This window comes from Hemicordylus capensis, chromosome 5 (assembly GCF_027244095.1).
Source record: "Hemicordylus capensis ecotype Gifberg chromosome 5, rHemCap1.1.pri, whole genome shotgun sequence".
Lineage (NCBI taxonomy): Eukaryota > Metazoa > Chordata > Lepidosauria > Squamata > Cordylidae > Hemicordylus > Hemicordylus capensis.
Window position 1 is genome coordinate 169,926,831 of NC_069661.1, and position 20,911 is coordinate 169,947,741.

General features: G+C 42.9%; 1 long non-coding RNA gene across 1 annotated transcript in view; it reads left to right on the forward strand.

Moving 5' to 3' along the window:
- LOC128326428 (uncharacterized) overlaps positions 1-20,911 on the forward strand; it is a 91,478-nt gene that overhangs the window by 16,330 nt on the left and 54,237 nt on the right. The window contains exon 2 of the long non-coding RNA XR_008308043.1: positions 13,126-13,276. This is a non-coding gene — a long non-coding RNA (uncharacterized LOC128326428). The remainder of the gene's footprint in view (positions 1-13,125; positions 13,277-20,911) is intronic.

A 20,911-nucleotide genomic window follows, 5' to 3' on the forward strand; every position in this document is an offset into this window, starting at 1 on the left:
GCCCAGAGCGGTGTACTACATACTTAAGTTTCTCTTTCACAACAACCCTGTGAAGTAGGCTAGGCTGAAAGAGAAGTGACTGGCCCAGAGTCACCCAGGTAGTATTATGGCTGAATGGGGATTTGAACTCAGGACTCCCCGGTCCTAGTCCAGCACTTGTCCAGCACTTGTCTCCTTAGCTAAGCAGGGTCAACCCTGGTTGCATATGAATGGGAGACTTGATGTATGAGCACTGTAACATAATCCCCTTAGGGGATGGAGCCTCTCTAGGAAGAGCAGAAGGTTCCAAGTTCCCTCCCTGGCATCTCCAAGCCTAGGGCTGAGAGAGATTCTTGCCTGCAACCTTGGAGAAGCTGCTGCCAATCTGTTTAGACAACACTGAGCTAGATGGACCTATGGTCTGACTCAGTATATGGCAGCTGCCTATGTTCCTATGAGACTCGTCCTTTCTTGTTGTTTCTTTTTTAAAACAGATTTGCAGTACAATGCATCCACTGGGCCAATTTTCAACCCAACTATTTGTTTTTTTCACTTTTGTCTAAGAAACAAACACATTTGTCCAGATGCTCTATGGTCAGCTTTGCAAGTAAAAACATGTTCTCTGTCTCAAAGCTATTCATTTTTCATTCTAGCTTATTCAAATGCCAGTGTCATTATTCCTGCAATTGGTTGGTTGGCTTGATAATGTTCTTTTGTCCTTGTAATGTTTTAGATATATTTTTTAACTCAAGTGATAACAAAATGACTTTCAGTATCTACTTTTATGTGCTCTTCCCAATTAACAAGATGGTGGCTTTTCAAACTTTCTGTCTTAAGATAACTCTTTCCACATTGGCTTGTCTGCCATAGAAGCTCTGTGCATTGTAGAAGATTCTGGAGCATGTGCTGGGTGCACAGTCAGCTCATGTGCATCACTTGCCAGACTAATGGGCTTCTTCCATCATTCTTAATCCATTGATTCTGTACCTAGGTGCACCACCAATGGGACCATGCTAGTTAATTGGCATTTAATTAATAAAACTATAGCCCTCTTCAGACATTATGCAACTATTTATGCTGTAACTGAATATGCTGTATACATTTAGAATGCCCATAGGAACATGCCAGTATGCCTTGTCCCTTCCCCAATGTGCTCCATAGCCCTGCTCCCCTGAATACAGCATTTCTCAATCACAAGGAGGATCAATTCCACAGTACAAAGTCTCTGTGGAGAGCAAGGTGGGCAGGGCAAGGCTACAGAATGCATCAGTGCAGGTAGCAGGGCTTGCTGGCAAGTTCCTATTGGCATTCCAACTGTAGACAGAATATAAAATTTAGGGATGTGCAAAAAGTTCAAAATGATTCGTGCTTGAAACAGCCATATTGAGTGTTTTGAGCTCAAAACGAAAAGACCCAGTTTTGAACTTGAATCAATTCAACTGTTTCAAGCGCCATTTTGGCGGGCTGTTTTTCCCTTGCTGATTGGTTTTCTGGCCCTGGCTTCTGATTGGCTTGTGATGTCCCTGCTTCTTGGTTGGCTTGTTATCATTCAAATCAAGTGTTGTCATGTGCTCCCATTGACTGCAGGGAGGGGGAATACTACTGGAGGGAATTTCAAAAAGTATTCAAAAGGAGAAAAAGCCCATAGGCAAGAAGAAGATACACTAGGAAGACAGGAGGAAGGAAGGTTAGATTTTGTGGTTGTCTTTTCTTACCATTGAGTATATGCTGTGATACCTATGGCTGCTATTGGGTTTTGCTGGATCTCAGATTGTCAAAGGGGCGACAAAAAAGGAGGGAATTTCAAAATGTATTCAAAGGGACAGGGAAGCAGAGAGTCCTTACATCAGGAGATGACGAAAGAATCAAGGAAGGTTTTCTTTGCTCAGCACTGAGTATAATACGCTTGCTGTTAGAGATGTGCATGGATGGCTCATGCATGGGCTGGTGGGGCTGGGAGCAGTTCCCTTAAGGAGCCATTAAGAGCTCCTTACCTGCTCCTCCCCACCTCGCCACTTTTCTGAGTGCTGCACCCGGTCCCCAACCAGCCGTGCAGGGCTGTAGCACTGTTCCCTGCAGTTTCCATGCGGCAGCGGCATTCACATGGCTAGCGTGCACACATGCCGGCCATGTGCATGCCAATACTGCACAGAGACTGCAGGGACTGCACTGCAGCCCCGCACGGCCAGCTGGGGACCGGGCGCCATGCCCGGAAAAACAGTGGGGAGGAGAGGAGCAGGTAAGGAGCTCCTTACCTGCTCCTTAAGGGAACTTCTCCCCACTCCATCAAGCCAGCTCGAATGCAGGCACCCTAGCTGGTTTGGTGCTTCCCAGAAGAGGCGCTGAACCAGGTTGTGCACATCCCACTTGCTGTGCTATTGCTGCTATAACTATCTGGTTTTGCTAGATCTCAGACTGACAAAAACAGAACTTGGTTGCCTGCCTGCCTGTCCGCCTTTCTTGAGTTGTTGGGTTGGTACAGAGTTGTTGGTGAGATAATGTTGTGGTGAGAAATCATGGACTGTGTATGAGTGTGTAATATATCTTGGTGACTACTGTGATGAGCTCCATGTCTGGCCTTGAGACTAATTTGTGTTTAACTCACTGCTCAGATCTGCTCTGCAATCCGCATTGCAAGGTGTACACTGTTACCAGAACTGCATAGGAGCACTGACAAGATACTCCAGCTAGGTTTGCAGGCTAAAGCGGAGAGATTAGCTCAGATTGGAGTGCAGTCTTGTGCTACCTATCAATTTAAGCAGGTATCAATGTAAGCAGGTCTGGTGTACTGGAAAGAACTTGGGAACATAAATACAGTTCAAAAGCTTTATTAAGGATAAAAATGGGGATTTACAGAAGGCAAAAAGAGTTTGGTTAGGCAAGACAGTAATTTGCCTAATATTCGAAGCAAGAGTCTTAGTTGCAGTAACTTTGGCTAAGGTTCTAAACCAGAGCCTGGCTAGAGGCTTGCAGTAAAAAGTGCATGGAGAGTGGGCACAGAAGCAGAGAAGGGCAAGAAGTGGCAGGGAGCTTAGATTAGAGAGACAAGATGTTAGTTTACCTATCCTTCCAAGCACAAAGAACTCTATATTCAACTTATCAACCAAATTACATTACTCTGGACATTTTACAAAACAGCAAAAACTTGCAGCGCTGGAGTTCCAAGCAAAAAATCAGGACCTCGCTTGCTCAAATTTTGAATTTTCATGAGCAAGCAGTGGATTTGATCTCTTTCTCAAGATTGAAAACATTTAATCCTCATATGCTTAAGCTGCTGCTCAGATTTGAGCATGCCTTAATCCCAGAATCCTTCTTCAGAATGCAAATTTTTTAAGGGAGTGGGATATATTCCCCAGAAGGGTCTTTATTCCAACCCCCACTATACCCAGGGACCCGGCAGAGACATACCTTAGAACCATGAAGAAACACATGTTCTCCTCTGCCACCCAATTTAACTGTGACTCCCAGAAGAGTTTATCATCGCACCGATCAGTAATAGCCACCAATAATCAAATGACACAGACGTCGGCGATGAACGTACCTGTTCCAGAAAGGACAAAATAAGGGAATAACATCCCTTCAGAAAAACTTCTGAGGTGTGAATTCTCATTCAATGATAGCAAATAAGATTTTTTTCAATTAAAGAACTCTCATGACCCCACTTTCACTTTTTTCACACTCTCACTTACTATGAATATTGAATGAATCAATCTACCACACTGCACTTTATGAAGAAAAACCTCAGAAAATCAACAAAATCCAGCCCTCTGGCCAATCACTCTGAAATTGGGGATGGGTGGTAGCCTCCACCCATTAGGCGCTATCTACCAGCCCACCCCACTCTTTTGGGGCAGATCCACTTTCTGCCTCCAATCTGCCCCAAAGACACCAAAACTTCAAAAATTCCCCAAAAATCAGCCCTCTACCCAATCCCCCTTAAATTGGGGTGGTAGCCTCCACCCATTAGGCACTACCACCCGACCCCACTCTTCTGCCCCAGGCCATACTTTCTGCCCCAATCTGCCCCAAACTGCCCCAAAGACACAAAAACTTCAGAAATTTCCCAAAAATCACCCCTTTGCCCAACCCCCCTGAAATTGGGGTGGTAGTCTGCACCCATTAGGCACTACCACCCACCCCACTCTTTTTGCCCAGATCCCATGCTATGCCCCCGAACTGCCCCAAAGTCACTAAAACTTCAAATATTCCCCAAAAATCAGCCCTTTGCCCAATCCCCCTGAAATTGCGGTGGTAGCTTCCACCCATTGGGCACTACCACCCCACCCCAAAATATTGTCCCTGGGCCCTTCCCCCCTGAATCGATTCGGATTTGGATTTGGGTTAAATCCGAATCCGAACTGAATCAAGGGTGATTCGGGTGGCCCATATTCGGGCACAAAACAGAACAGGGGTGATTCGGTTCGGGTCCCGAACCGAATCACCGAAAATCCGAATTGCACACCCCTAGTTAAATGTTTAATCACACAAATAAAGAGAAGGAAATCACTGGGTAATGATTTCATTTCCCCAGATTTTTTGTTATCTAATATAGATTGGTGGGCCCCAATTTTGGCAGCCTTGTTCACATACATAGACCGCACGGCCCATATCCCTAAAGATTGGGGGCTTGCGGTTGTCGTCCCGATCCATAAAAAAGGAGCATGGGACGACCCTATGAACTATAGACCTATAAGTCTGCTTAGCGTAATTAGCAAACTTTACGCAAAACATCTGTGTGTCAAACTTTGTGAATGGATGGACCAGGAGGGCATCTTAGAACAGGAACAAGCAGGATTTAGACCAGGTAGGTCAGTGATGGACCACTGCATTGTGCTGCAACATTTAATCGAAAAATATGTGCATAAAAGGAAAACCCCACTTTATGCTGCTTTCATTGATTTTCAGATGGCTTTTTACTCTGTTTCAAGAAACATCCTCTGGGCAAAATTACTCCGAACATCAATTGATAGGAGGCTATTGTTATTAATCCACAGACTTCACGAAAATTCAACTCTCTGTGTACGCCTTGACAATACGGGTCATCTCTCAAAGGAAATATCCACAAAAAAGGGAGTTAGACAGGGCTGCATATTAGCTCCTTTTTTATTTAATTTCTATGTGAATGACTTAATCCAGCAACTACAAGTTACGGATATACATGCTCCCAAATTGGCTGATAAATATCTATCGATTCTTATGTACGCCGATGATGCGGTGATCCTGTCCCAAACCAGAATAGGTTTAAAGAAAGCTTTGGGAGTGTTGGCCGATTACTGTTAAGAAGTACAGATAGCAATAAATTACTCCAAAACAAAGATTCTTCGTTTCAGCACAAGAAATCGTAGCTTCAACTGGTCAATTGATGGCCGTAGGATAGACCAGGTAAAGCAATTTAAATACCTAGGGGTAGTTTTCCAGTTTAATGGCCATAAAACTGCCCATATGAGATCTGCTGTAGATAAGGCCAAACGAAGTATCACAGCTATACTAAGATTTTATCGGTCTCAAGGGGGTTCTTACATCCCAGCTGCTATCAAACTTTACATGGCTAAAGTAGTCCCCCAACTTCTTTATGGGACACAATTGGGGTCATATTCCAATTTTGACGAACTCGAGAAAATCCAAACAGGTTTTCTGAGAACGCTATTTGGCGTACCCAATTGTGTGCCCAACGTGGCAGTTCGCCGGGAGGTGGGTCTACTCAAATTGGAATCCAGGGCATGGCTAGTAAGAATATTTTATTGGATTAAACTCCACCTTTATCCAATGGGACTAATCCCTAAATTCTTATCGGCTGAGGTACAATCATCCTGGAGTAGGGACATAACAGATAAACTTAGTCAAAGCGGACTATCTCCCATCCTACTGCTGGAGACCGGTGAAAATACAGCCCGTAGACTGGTGAGACAGAGACTGATAGATATAGATATACAAACTGAGAAGGCCAATTTACCGTTTTTCTACAAATCAATTTATGCTAAGGCGGACCTTACTCCTGCAATATATTTATTCACAATCACCTTAAGAAAATTTAGATGGGCCTTCTCTAGGGCCAGGTTTAATGTTTTCCCATCGGCTTTACTCTATGGGAAATATGCAAAACTACCTTATGAAGAAAGGAAATGTCCTTGCGACGAAGCGGTTGAAACATTGGCCCATATTTTATTGAAATGCCCTATATATCAGGACATAAGGCACCAACTAATTGGCCATTACTAAAAGACCTGAATGGAAAAGATGATGACCAGATGGTAACGTTTCTATTAAATGACAAGGATACAGCAATCTCGGCCACAGTAGCTAAGTTTTGTTATGTGGCCTTAAGATTATGGCCCTTAAAGAAACAGAGTTTTTGAGGCTTTGGAGAAGCTATAATATATATATAAGTACTCCATTATAAATGATTAATTGGTTTTATATTTTAATGTTTTATATTTGCTGAAAGTGTGTTTTAGTTTTTCATGTAAATGTATTGTACTATTTGGTCAAAGACCATAAATAAATAAATACAAATACAAGATGTTAGTTTACCTATCCTTCCAAGCACCTTGGGTGCACGAAGGTCAGGACAGGTGCCTCCTGATAAGTAGGAAGAGTGTGAATTGGGAATGAAGAGCAAGGAGCAGCAGCTACAACTAGGGATGTGCATGGAACCGGAGGCAGGGGGTGGTTGCTTTAAGGCGTGGGGAGGGTGTCCTTACCTCCCCCACTGCGTTTCCCCAGCCAGCACTGCTGCCAAAACCACTGATGCAGGGCGGCTGAGTATAGGGTCGGGGAGACCTGAGTTCAAATCCCCATTCAGCCATGAAACTAGCTGGGTGGCTCTGGGCAAGTCATTTCTCTCTCAGCCTAACCTACTTCACAGGGTTGTTGTGAGGAGAAACCTAAGTATGTAGTACTTACGGGCTCCTTGGAGGAAGAGCGGGATATAAAATGTAAATTAAAAAATAATAATACCAGAAGTGGCTGGCGCACATGCGCATGTCGCACACCTAAATCCATGTAGCGGATTTACCCAAGCCTTTGTCTTAGAACAAACCCACATGAGGGAAAGGAAAATACTGCATCATCCTTTCTATGCGTTCAGAACAAAGGCTTTCCCCCCAAATTCCTGTACTTAGTCATTTGTTCGCTGCCACCACACCTTATTATTAACAAAGTTTAAGCCCCTCTGGCTTGGTTGAATTTCCAGGGAACTCTCCTTCTCTTTACTATTGGAAAAGTAGAAAAATCTTCCACATGCAAGCTTACACATGGTGAGAAAACTTGGTAGCTGATGAACGATCAAATTGAGATGTGATCTGCACCAAAGTCAAAATCCCCTTTCCAGTCCCCCCCACACCATTTCTTGAGTTAAAAATTCACCCAAAAGGCTTATTAAAATTGCAAAGAACAAAATACTTGCAACCTCTTGCTCGTACAGCAAGTTATTTCTCCGCTGCGCCATTAGATATGGAGAGTTAAATGTCCAATTTTCCAGCTTGTTGCTGACACATCTGACGAACTGATTTCAAGGACTAAGTTACAGTGAAACAGCCTGTATACCAAGAATATAATGAATGTGGGTATTTTAATGTGATAATCTCCCCTCCCCTATTGCTAAATAGACTACAACAAGCTAAGATATATAGAATGCATGTGTTCTCAAAGATTTCTTTCAATAGAATGTGTACAGGAGAAACTTCCACTTTACAGAGTCCAAGGTTTTTAGCTTACTTTCCAGTGGGCTTATGAGATCACCCAGCATTCCACGTCTGTGTGTCACTATCAACTTTGCAATGCCTAGACCAGTATGAACCAAATGGGGTACAGTTGTAGGTACATATAGGGACACTTCAATGGCATAGTTTTGATGATAGCAATAGCAGCAATAGCACTTACATTTATATACCGCTCTATAGCCGGAGCTCTCTAAGTGGTTTACAATGATTTAGCATATTGCCCCCAACATTCTGGGTACTCATTTTACCGACCTCGGAAGGATGGAAGGCTGAGTCAACCTTGAGCCCCTTGGTCAGGATCGAACTTGTAACCTTCTGGTTACAGGGAGGCAGTTTTACCACTGCGCCACCAGGGGCTCTTTGTTTTTGTTTTTTTGTTTGTTTGTTTTTTAGCTTTATGTTTTTATTTATATAAACATTTTCAAGTAGAAAAATATTACACAAAGATTTGAATTAAAAGCATTTACAATACAGTGTGGCAATTCTTTTCTGTCTCAGCAACCCACTAAAAACAGGACACACAAGTAAAACACATTTCAAGCTTCTGCAACTCAGATGGCTTGTTAGAGTAGTATGGACAGATTACTGCCATTTCTAGAGACATAGACATAAAATCTCTTGAGAGATTCAAGATCACCTCAGACAAGCATGACAAGCTATGAGAGAGAAAAGCCAGATGTCATAGATAGATAGATGTCATCTATCTATCCCAATTCAAGTTGGGGGATGTGTAAACATTTGAGGCACAAGTGGGCTAACTTGCGTACCGCCTAACCAATTTGAACCAAATTTGCTACAGGTGTAGGGGCACATAAGGATGGATCAAAAGCTTGGTTTATAATGATGTCATGCACCCTGATTCAAGAAAGTGGATTCATGATTGTTTGAGGTGCAAGTGGGAACTGATTTGGACTAAATTTGATACAGTTGTAAGGACACATTGGGGCACCTCAAACACATAGTTTGTGATGATGTCATCCACCATAATTCGAGATGGCAGACGCATGGATGTTTGAGGCATAAATGGACTAACTTATGAATTGCCTGAATGATTTGGACCAAATTTAGTCCAGCTGTAGGGATAGTGAAAGGAAGTAGGCAGATTAGTTCTTACTAATCTTACTTGTTAAACATTCTTCTAAGTCAAGGCCAAGGTAGGAGCTATTCATTTGATTTGTATTTTAATATTATGAAATGGTGCCATTTGGAAAACATTCTTCAACAATGTGTCTGAGATTAATTTGCATAAATACACATTTTTGAATATCTAAAAATAGTGTTGCCAAGCAACAGGGTAAAAGTACGAGTCTGTATCATTCTATCTCTTGTATAGCCTGCAAGCGTATGCAGATGAATTCTCTCCTATAAACCAGGGAGTCATTTCTGATGTCATTTTTTAAAAAGTGTGTAATTTTCAGCTAGGATTCATAGTGCAGGCCCTTGAAAGTCTTTTCATTTGTGAAATGTGTGTTATGTCTGTGATGAATATGATTTGAAGATATCGGAAAATGTTTGAAACAATGCAAATTTGTATTTCATTATTCATTACACTACTGAGTCAGTATTAGTATTCTGCTGGGCTCTAGAGTAATATTGAGCAGTAGTATTTTAAGAGATACTAGATTTCCAGATCTAGTTTATTCTCTGAAGCTTATGCTTTTGTACACACACCATTTCCTGAGGGACAGAGTGATATTGGCAGGCCAACAGAAATGGTAATTGTGTCGAAGAAACACAGCGAATGATGAGGTGCTCTACTGGGAGGCTAAAAGAAAGTGCAGGGTTTAATTACAGTCTGCAGATCCACAAACTGTGAAGAAGGAAAAGGCTAGACTATGTATTTGGCATTGATTTGTGAGTCATTATTAACTTTCCAGCAGCCTCTTCAGCAGCATTACAGGAGATAAAGCTTTACATAACAAGAGCTGTAGCTTTTCTTTCTTTTGCAATATTAAATGCCCCAACTGCTATTACAAGTGTCATCTAACCAGTCAGATACAATTATGCAAAGTGGAACCAAGTCTGATATTTTTCCACATCTCTTGGATCAGGCGTACAATGCATGGGGGCAGGGGAACCACATTATTCTGGTGGCCATTAAAATGAACCCTGAAAATAAAAGGGCACTCTCTAGCTCTGTTTAAACACTCTGCATAGGGGTAGAGTCAGTGCATGGAAAGGGGAAGGGAAGGGAAAGGGAATCATGCCTCCAGGAGCTTTCCCAGACAGCAGGCTTTACCATGGGCTTTCTGCAAGGCTTTATTGCAAGTTTGAAGTTGCCCCCCAAAAACTGATGCAAAAAGTGGATTTTTTTATTCTGGATAAAAATCAGGCTACACTCTAACACAGGATGAAAAACCCAAATTGTATATGAAGTGCTCTCCGACAACTCGCAGGGACTTGGGGGTAAATTTGGCCAATATGTGAACGCACACCTCCATTCTGGAGGAGATACAAACTAAAAGGCGGGTGTGAAATACTTCTTGTCCCCACTCCACCCCAAGCTCGATGCACTGATTGGTTCTGACACACATAGGCTCTGTATGTGTGATCTGATACTCTGTATTATGTAAGGTACCAGATAATGCAGAGAGAATTTATGTGCTTGGACACACATAGTCTGTGCATACAAAGCCAATCAACATCTGGAGTTAGGACTGCTGCCATGATCCCAAACCCACTCCTCAAGTTGACTCTGCTCTATTCAGCACAACTGACTAGGGCTCCTGGTGTTTGCCCATCACATCTGTCTAGCTTTCAAGTGAATCTTTGTTAGCAATTTTGTAATCAGTAGAACAACATACCCATCCAAAACTGAAATTAGGGTCAAACAACACATTACTTTTAATGAGTGGTTTGACCTCATATATTTCATGCCTGGCAAAGAGGCACCTTTCACCTTTTATTTAGCAGGGGGAGAGTAACTGGCCCTATTCACCCCCAGCACAGTACTTCCAGTGACTGTTGCTGGTGTGTGTCTTATGTTTCTTTTTAGAATGTGAGCCCTTTGGGGACAGGGTTCCATCTTATTTGTTTGTTATTTCTCTGTGTAAACCGCCCTGAGCCATTTTTGGAAGGGTGGTATAGAAATCGAATTATTATTAATAATAATAATAATAATAGCATGGAGTGGGGGTCAAGATCAGAATTATCATGGAGTCAAAACACCCCTACCCTCTATGGTCCCAATCCAGATACTCCCGGCACATGTTGTTTGCACAACACATGAGTGGTCAAAACAATGTAGTAAAACTACTGTGTAGTTTGGACTTTAAATAATTTGTTTCCTCACATGCAAGAATGTTAAGAACTTACTTCCTGTGCACTGTGACCATTCCACGCCTGCCATTGCAATCCCTCTTTTTGAGATGTTTGGGGTGATGCGAGTGAACTAGCTGCTACTGCTGAAGCAAAAGGAATGGATGGACTGGGACTGAGTCCCTGTTGGATCAACAGTAATTGTATCCAGGAAAACAAAATGCTGTTTCATATCCTCAGGGGAAATGGGAAGGTAAAGTGTGCCTTTCAATTATACGTCCTAAAAACTTGTTTATTTTCTATCCATGTGTTTTTCTCATATTGTCAGTCCTCTCCTAAACACACTGGAGCCTTTATACCAAGCATTTGTTAGATTCCTTGTTTCCTCTTGATGTTAGACCAAGGTCTATGGGTTAAGTTTTTTCTCTTAGGAAAGGCTTTAGACAGACATCAAATGAAGCTGCATTTTCCATCATTAAAAATAAAAAAATCAACAAAGATAAAGAAACATATAGATAAAAATATCCCTGGGTGCTGAATTCACACACTGAAATAGAAACCTTTTTGCTTGTTGGTATGGATGTGACATGCTTGTGTGGACATGAAAGCGTTCCTTTATAGTTGCAGTTTTTGCTGGTCGACAATCCTCCCTTCTCGTCGTCTTCTTGCCAGGGTTATTTCTCTAGTTTAAAGGTTCATCTGCCTTTGAGAGAACAAATGCACTGCTGGAAATTAGCCAGGAGGAAACTGAGCCTCTATGGAGCTCTATGTTAAAAGAAACCGGGGGTGGGGGCGGAATCACCCTGCATTTCCTCCACTATTTTTGCTTCTTTGGAAGCAGAACTCGGGACCCAGGTGGCCTGATTCTTATTTACACTAACGCCCTTTTAAAATGGCTATAACTTTAAAGCTTCTTTATTGCATTCTCAGATGAAACAAAGATGCTTCAGTGTAAATCAGAATGAGGATTTAGAATTTCTTGTCTTGCTTCCCCCCAGCTTAATTAATTCAGTAGTAACATGATAACCAATTGCAAACACAATGCTTCTATTTATATATTTATTAATTATTAATTAACTATTTATTTGATTTATATACTGCCCTTCCAAAAATGGCATTAAAATATTTCATTTCTCATTAGGAATATAACTCCATACTGTGATTAAAACATTAAACAAATTTATTTCCTGTAATACTTGCAGATCTCTCTCTCATATAAGCATGGACTTTGCAGGGCTGAAAAAATATAACAGCCCACCATAGTGCCAGACTCATAGGAATCCCCAACTAAGGCTTTGTGGGGCCGCATAGCAGTAGGTGGACAGTAAAATCAAGACACTGGAAAGGGAGTGGGGCAATGCATTAATTTATAGGAGGAAAACCACTGCTACCAAATTATTATTACAAATATTTATACACTGCTTTTCAACAAAAGTTCTCAAAGCAGTCAACGAGAGCTCCAGGCTGCTACTATCGCCACTGCAGCTAAGGTAAGCCTTTCCCCAACCCTTGTGGGGCCCTACTGTAGTGACAGGGTCTAGAGCACTCCTTGGCAGCCACCATCATTCATTCCCTATAATTCAACACCCCCACCCTTCTGCATGCAGACAGTGGTGCAAGGTTCAGGCCAGGGGCATTTATATTATATGCACTCTGCTGCTCCACCACTGCCCTAGCCTAGTTGCTGCATCCAGTGATGGATTTGGGGGGAATTTACCTTGGTGACAGTGGCATTTCTCAATACTTGGCCACCACTGCCAAGGTAAGGCATCTCCAAGCCCTTGTTGGGCCTAACCGTAGTAGCAACAATGGCAGGGTACTGGAGAACTCTTCAGCAGCTGTGCTGGCAGCCGGTATCTCTCCCTCGCCCTATAATGAACAGCCCCAGCCCAATTGCTCCATCTAGTGATGGATTGGGGGAAAATTTACCATGGTGGCAGTGGCATTTCTCAACACTGACAATGGAAATAGCAATCTTTCTTCATCAGGGCCCAAGTTGGCTGAACACTCAGCTGCAGCTGAGTCCTAGGCTCTGTTGCGCTGAAGCAGTGGCGGGTAGAATCCAAGAAAGGGGTCTCAATGGTAGCAAAAGGGCATCCTTCAAATATTTACTTTAGCACAGGGACATAACCCTACCCACAGAACATGTCCTTGTCACCTTTTCCAGACAGAAAACCTACAGGGTTAAGTGCTGCAGGTTGAAGTTTTAAGGAACAGAAATTCAAGGCATGCAGTGTTACCAGCATGGAAAGAAGAAGCAATGTGTGCATCAACTACTGAATTTCTGGGTGCCAGGAGCCCTGACAGAAACAACACAGGTACAGCCAATTACTATAGAATAATATCGACTCTGAAATACATGCTGAACTACAAAAATAATCTCTAGAGTAAATGTTTTCTTAAAAAAAAAAAGCACACAAGTTTCATGGGCAGTCTACTCAAAGGTCAAATGCAATAATCAACATGAAGCTGTTGTATTCTATCTAGTTATCTTTGGTGTTTTGTTGTTGGGATGTTTGTCCCAGTGGGGATCCTGTAGAGAGTGTCGGGGGTGGAGTCAGAAAGGAAAAGGTAGGAAAAGCAGGAGGAGAAAATGGAGTTATTGCTGAATAAACCTATAGTTAAAACTACATAGGTTTATGAGGGGAGCAGCTATAAAACATTTGGTGATGAGATTTTAAACCAGCTAAGTGTATGAGCTTGCAAAGCGTGTGAATTTTCCTGCCAACTCATTTCTTTGCATTGCTGGCCCTATATTCCAGAACTGCTATATTTTACTGTTGCTGCTGCTGCTTGTTTCTCCAGCATCCTGACCTACATAACCCTAAGGTACTTTTTCCTTATCAGTTCTGAACTCTGCTGTTGACTGGATGCCCATTGCATCATGGCTCAGAAACCACCACCACCTTGTCCACCCAAGGAGAACCTGATCTTCCCTTGAAACAATGGTTGTCCTATTTCTGCAATTACCTCCTAACCATACAGAGCCCTGATTTTACGCCAGCAAAGCAGAAGGGTATATTGCTTATTGCCTGGTTCCTGAAAGCCGGGAGAGTATATAATCATTTGCCCTTTCCTTGCAAAGAAATCTTGCAACCTTGCATCCCCAAAATCTTGCATCCCCACCTTGAAGGGGATGCCAATTCTTATGAAGCTGTTCTTCAAGCCTTAGATGATCATTTCAACCCTACTTTGAATGTAATTGCTGAACATTACAAGTTCTATTCTAAATCCCAACTGCCTGGTGAAACTATCGATGGATACGCCACAGCATTGCGTGCCTCAAGTGTAACCTGTGAGTTTGCTGACTTAACTGATGAAATTATCAGGAATCAGGTTGTTATGAAAACAAACTGCTCCAAACTGTGTGGAAAAAATGCTATTGAAGCAGAAACATGCCTTCGAAAATCCTGTCTTTGATACCCCAAACCCAGTCTCCTGAAAAACAAACTGTTCAGTCCAAATCCTTCCAAACTCAATCTTCTCATATGGCACTGCCCGAGAATGTGGCAGGACACGAAAGGAGGCGCTACCAATGCTACTGATGTGGAGACTTTGCCCACAAAGCCAATTTTGCTCACTGTCCTGCACAAGAGGTCATTTGCAACAGGCACAAAAAAGAGGACATTGTCCTCAGACCCCCCACCCCACCCCGGTATTATACATCATATTGTGTAGCTGGGGAAAGGCTATTTTCTGAGAAGGCTTCTAACTCTGCTTCTATAGAGCACAGAGACTTTTAATGTCCCAGACCCCAGCCCAAAAAGACACAGAACTGAGTCTCACAATCAGTGAGACCCAGTTTTTGTGAATACATGGGGAGAGTGGGCTAAGCCTGCTTTCGTGGCACATGAGCAGGGAGGGAGCCCTGGGTGGCCGGATTGGCCGCCCACACAATTGCCGGCTCTGTGACAGAGCCAGCGGGGGCGGGGGGGCAGGGGCCGATCGGCCCTCGGAAGCTCCAGCATGCCCTGCGCAAGTGCACAGGGCATGCTGGCGAGACCCCCGGAGCCGGTAGGCAGCTTTTCACCTACCCACTGGGGGTATCCGCGTGAGTAGCAGTGGCATGGAGCCATGCCGTGGCTACTCATGATCTGGAAGCCTGGGTTTGCGGAGCGCTTGCTCTGCAAACCCGGTCTAAGGGGAGGGCTACAAAAGTGGGCTAGTCGCTTGTAAGCCACCGGGCTCGCCTGCAAGCCTAGTGGTTTCGATCAGCAAAAATCGGGCTAGGCTCTCCTAGCCCAATTTTCGCTGATCGTGAGAATAGCCCCACAGAGACATAACGCTGGGTGAAAGAGGATGTACTGCAGAAGTGAAAGTGCATGTCAAAAAAAGGAGCATGTCAAAAGTGCATGTCAAAAAAAGGAGTCTCAATATTCGGCTGGCAACATCAGAAAGATCTACGGATTGTGTTCAACCCAGCATGGAACAGCACAAAACCCACATTACAGATAATGAAGCATCTATATGCTGATATTCTCGCAGGTCTTTCCCCCTGATACTCCTGGCACTGCCATACATTTCAAACAAAACATTCAGATGAAGGCAAATGCAATACCTATACAACACAAAGTGAGGAATGGACCCATAGCATTACACTTACTACTTAGAGAGGAGATCTTAAGACTGCAGCATGCTGACCTCATCGAGCCTGTTGATTCATCAGAATGGGTCTCTCCCATTGTTCTTGTGTGGATATCAAATGGTACACTTTGAATGTGCATAGAGATGTGAACTACAAAATGGTAGTGGATTCCATGCATTATCCAATATCAATGAAATGCTACTTACTCTGAAAGAGGCCTCAGTGTTCACAACTTTGGACTTGCCTTTGGCCTATCTTCAAGTTCCTCTGCTCAAAAGTTCCCATAAATACACAGCCTTCATTACTTGGGGTATGCAGAAAACTGGTTTGCCCGGTTCAGTTCAAGTCAGTTCAGGGTTCCGACTATTATTTTTTAAAATAAACTCTCCAGCTCTGGGGATGCTGCCGCGGGGATTCTCCAAAGGTCCCCACTCCCCCCACCAGCCTCCGCTGGTGACCCTGGTCACACAGTTTTCCATTGTGCATGTGTGGCGGCCTTCAAAATGGCCTCTGCAACTACACGGAGGTCCAAAATGGGCCAAAAACCACCCCAAACTGTTCTTTACGAGATCGGGGGAGGCCAGCAGCAGGAGAGAGAACCTCTGGAGACCTACCTGTTGCTGCGGCAGGACCCTTGGAGGTTGTGAGTTCATTAAAAATATATATAAACAGTCAGAACCCAGATCGAGCCAAACCGGGGCAGGTTTGGTTCAAGGCCAGCTCAATTTCAAGCCCTTGAACTGGGCCCGTTTAATGTTGAGCCAGTTTGAATTCAAACCAGCTCACACATCCCTATTCATTACTCCAAGGAGACATTTTTAATGCGAAAGACTGCCCTTTGGATTAGCCTCCACAGCTTCAGTATTTCAAAGAATGATGCATGCAATTTTTCGGACTACGGATGGCATCTCTTACTTTCAGGATAACATTTTAGTGTATTGTAAAAGCATTGAGGAACACAATGCTAAACTAACAGATGTCTTAAGATAATTTGGAGAAAACATGCTTACTATCCATAGAAATGTTTTGCATAAACTCAGTGATGTATTTGGGACACACAATACTGTATCTTAGAGCATACATTCCAAAGCAGACTTGGTGAAAGCTATTTGGGAAGCACCAGAGCCACACAACAAGGATGCATTTTGCTCATTTCTAGGAGTCTTTGGGTATTACTTTAAATTTAATAGACAATTTACCTCCAAAGTTGTTCCATTGCATCTTCTTTTGAAAAAGAATGTAGCATATAACGGGGATGCATACTTCAAGGTTTTTCATGGTTTGGGTGCTGTCTTGACCCAGCAAAAAGGGGGCAGGGAAGTTAGAGTTGCCTTTGCTTCCAGAGTGTTTACTGCTTCAGAGAAGATGTATTCTGTAATTGAAAAAGAAACTCAAGCATGTTTCTGGCAGGTGAGTCATTTCTTGACTTACTTGTGAAGCAGAAAATTCACTTTATGGTCAGCCTATAACCCCTATTTGCTTTATTTACTACTCGGGGATCCAGTCGAGCAACCCCAAGAATAGCCAAATAGATCACCAGACTTATGGATTTTGATTTTCCAAGTGGAATATCTTCCAGGCCTTTGGAATACAACTGCATATTGTATATCTTGACTTCCACTTCCAGGCCAAGAGGAGTTCCCAGAAGATTAGGATGAAGGAGTAGTAGTTGCACAATAGCTCTATCCACTCATGGAGTGATCATGTCTTCTGAACGGGAAGCAACTCTCAGTGCTGATCCAGTGCTTACTGAACTTAAGCCTTACATAACTAATGGTGGGCCTTGCAAAAACAAGGTACTTGAACATCTTCAACAATACATGCATGTAGCAAGTGAGCTATTGCTTCTTAATGAACTGCTGCTGAGGACTGATCATTTGGTGGTGCTGATGGAGAGATTCTGGGAATTCTGAGTTTGTTTAATGAGCAGAGGCCATCACCATCCATCAGGTTCAAGCTTTTATTTATCACAACATGCCGTGTGTGTCTCTTTCAAGAAGTGAGCACCCCCTCAGGCTTTTGGCAAGAGTCTTTTATACTGTTTACATTCAGGCTATAGGATTGAGTACAGAGCCTATCAGAGGCCAATATTTCATGGTATACACCAATCATACTAGTACAAGCAGAATAAAGCTTACCCATTGGTAGATAAGGTTACAAGGCAGAAACCAGCAATATTGCACCAATCAGCTTTAGCTGTGTTTATCTCTAGTCAGGCAGGGCAAGGTATAGTCAAGAGGTACTTATCTCTAGTCGGGGGTGGGGCAGGAAAGGGGCCCTGTAACAGCAGGGTACAGAAACTTGTGACCTTTAGGGCTTCTGTAGGTAACACAACCAGGTGAAAGGGGATAGTGGAATTTTTCTTCATCAGTACCAACCTCTTTACAAGCTAAAGTGATCAAAATTGCCCACAAAGGTCACCTGGGCATGAGCTTGACTAAATGCAAATCAGAGAAAGTATTTGGTGGCCAGGTATAGACAAACAAATTGAAAATGTAATCCGGCACTGTATGGCTTGTGCCGTATGTGACAAATTGCAGATAACTTTACCACTCCCTTGACTGCCATAGAGTATCCCAGTGGTCCCTGGGGAAAATTTACTCTGGTTAGAATGGGGCCTTTTGATAACCAATCTGCAAAACAAAATTTGTCATAGTGATGGTGAATTACTATTCCAGGCGGCCAAAAGTTTCATTTGCTTACAACATTACTACAAACAAGGTGATCCAGTTAATGTCTGCAGTTTTTGTGAGGGAAGGTCTTCCTAATGAACAAGTGACTGACAATGCAGCATAACTTACCTCATTTGAAATGGAGCAGTACTTGCAAAACCATGGGATAAAACACAAGACTCTTTCATTATACCATCCTTGGGGGAATGGCTTAGCGAAAAGAATGAATAGATTAGTGAAAGTTTACAACTGGCTACTATGAAACAACAGCCCTAGAAAGAGGCAATCCATGCAGTTCTAATTGCTTATCAAACTACTCCTCATTTTATATTTGAAAATCATCTTTTGAACTACTGAGAGTGCGCAAAACTACCAACAAACTGACACAATAGCAACAACTGAGGAGGCAGAGATTTGTGATCGGACAAGAGAGAAGCAACAAAAAATATAAACTGTATGTAGACCAGAAACAGGGTGTGAAACACCAAACATTTCAGGTGGGGGACTTTGTAGTTTGTTCAAGTGCAGCTGTCTTATAAAGTGAAAAAGGGATGTTTCCGATATTCTGGACCAAAACAATAGGGATGTCAACAAAACCAGTTTTCCTAGTCTGGTTTGAGTCCAAACCAGACTCAAACCGAACTGGGAATGTTCAGTTCAGTTTATTGCAATTTTTATCAAATACACAATCCAGATCAAATAAAAGAAACCTTGAGGGTAGATATCAATATAAATACACACATGCATATACACATGTAGAATCTGTTACATAGAAGATTGAGATTAAAAAGTATAGGATAAAACAAAATTAAAAAGAAAGGAAAAGGAGGGAAGATTAAAATTGACCGTTTCTGACACACCATGAGCAGAATTTAATTGCAGCCGTACAGAATCTGGCTACTGAGTGCAAGACATATGTTTGTTTATCAGAAAGAAATAAGTTTATATAAAATTCATTCAAATTGTCAGGGTATCTAAGAATGATAGGAGCAATATATTTGGAATGCAGCTCATGATAGAAAGAACAATATAGAAGCACATGGCCAACTGTGTCAATATTCCCATTTCCACAAGGGCACAGTCTCTCCAAATAGGGAACTCTCCTATACCTACTCTCTACTCTCTAGTACTGCAGAGGGCAGCACATCCAGCCGAGCCAATGTCAGTGCTCTTCTGTGTGCTGGATAGATCAGGTCATACAGGTATTTAGCTGGTTTTTGTGAGGGCCTGGTAGCTCCAAGTCTTGCGAGGCTTGGTGCATGGCTTAAATCTGTCTGGTGTCCCATATCAATAATATGCCTCTTAAGGTTCACCATAGCATTATCATAGCCCAGAGGGAGAAGATTTTCCATTGACAACCCATATGATTTTAGCTTTTTAGTACTTAGATGCATCCAATCAGAGGGACTGGGCACGTGCAGTTTTGGCACCCCCGAATTTGGGGCCCAGCTCGATTAGAATTCAAACTGGTTTGGGCCAGGTTCAGGGTTGCCAGACATGTTAGAATTAGTGGGGAGAAAGTCAGACTCGCCACTGGGTTTGGCAGTCCCGGGGATGCTGCTGCGGCCATACAGGGGGATCTCCAGTGGCCTCACCTCTCACTCACCAGTCTCCGCTTGGTCTCCAATGGGCCATTTTGGCCCATTTTGGTCCTCTGTGAGTGCACAGTGGCCATTTTGAGGCCACCACATATGTGTGTGGGTCATATGTGGGTCATATGGGCCAAAACAGCCCATAGGAGACTGAGAGGGGTCCAGTGGGGGGAGGGGAAGCTGCCAGAGACACACACAACCCATGGATGCAGCAGCACCCCTGGGGCTAGGCAACCCGACAATGGCAGTGAGTCCAACTTCTAAAAAAACTAAGTCTAATGTGTATGACACCCTCAAATTGGTCCTGAACTGGTCTTGGGGGGGGCGGGTTCAGCTCAACCTCAAGCCAAACCAGGCTCAGTTTGGTTTGAGGTCGAGCCCTCAAACCGAACCAGTTCAAGCTCAAGCCAGCTCAAGGTCAAGCCAGCTCATACATCCCTACAAAACAAATAATCAAAATCTGAGGAGATTCTGTCATATGGAACCATTCGAGACTTTCCAGCATGAGACAAGAAGGAAAGGAGTCTAGTCTCAAGAGAGGAACTGAAGAGGAATTTGATCTTGCCTTTAGTTTTGACCTCACAGACAAGGCTGATGAAAGTGATGGACAATCCTCGGTACCAGAAGAACAAACAGCTCCTGTGCTGGAGAACCCAAGACTTAGGAGAAGTGTGCATGACCACCTAAAAGACTTCAAGACTTTGTTATTAAGTTTTAATTTATATCAATTTTGGTTTTTATAAAGGGGAGGGATGAGTTGTATTTTCTAGTTTGTGTTTTGTTGTTTGGATGTTTGTCCCAGTGGAGATCCTGAAGAGAGTGTGGTGGGAGTGGGGAGTGAAGTCAGAAAGAAAAAGGGAGGGAAAGGAGAAGGGAAAAAATGAAGTTGTTGCTGAATAAGCCTTTAGTTAAGAATACGTAAGTTTTCTTTGTGGGTATGTTGGAAGCAGCTATAAAACAGAAGCATAAGTTTAAAACCTTAATTCAGTTAGTAGTTCATATTGGAGTTTTGGAATAATACCTATACAGAGAGAGAGAAAGCAGAATTCACAGTTTCCTGGTAACTTTTTAAGTTCTCCCTTTCTTTCTTTCTTTCTTTCTTTC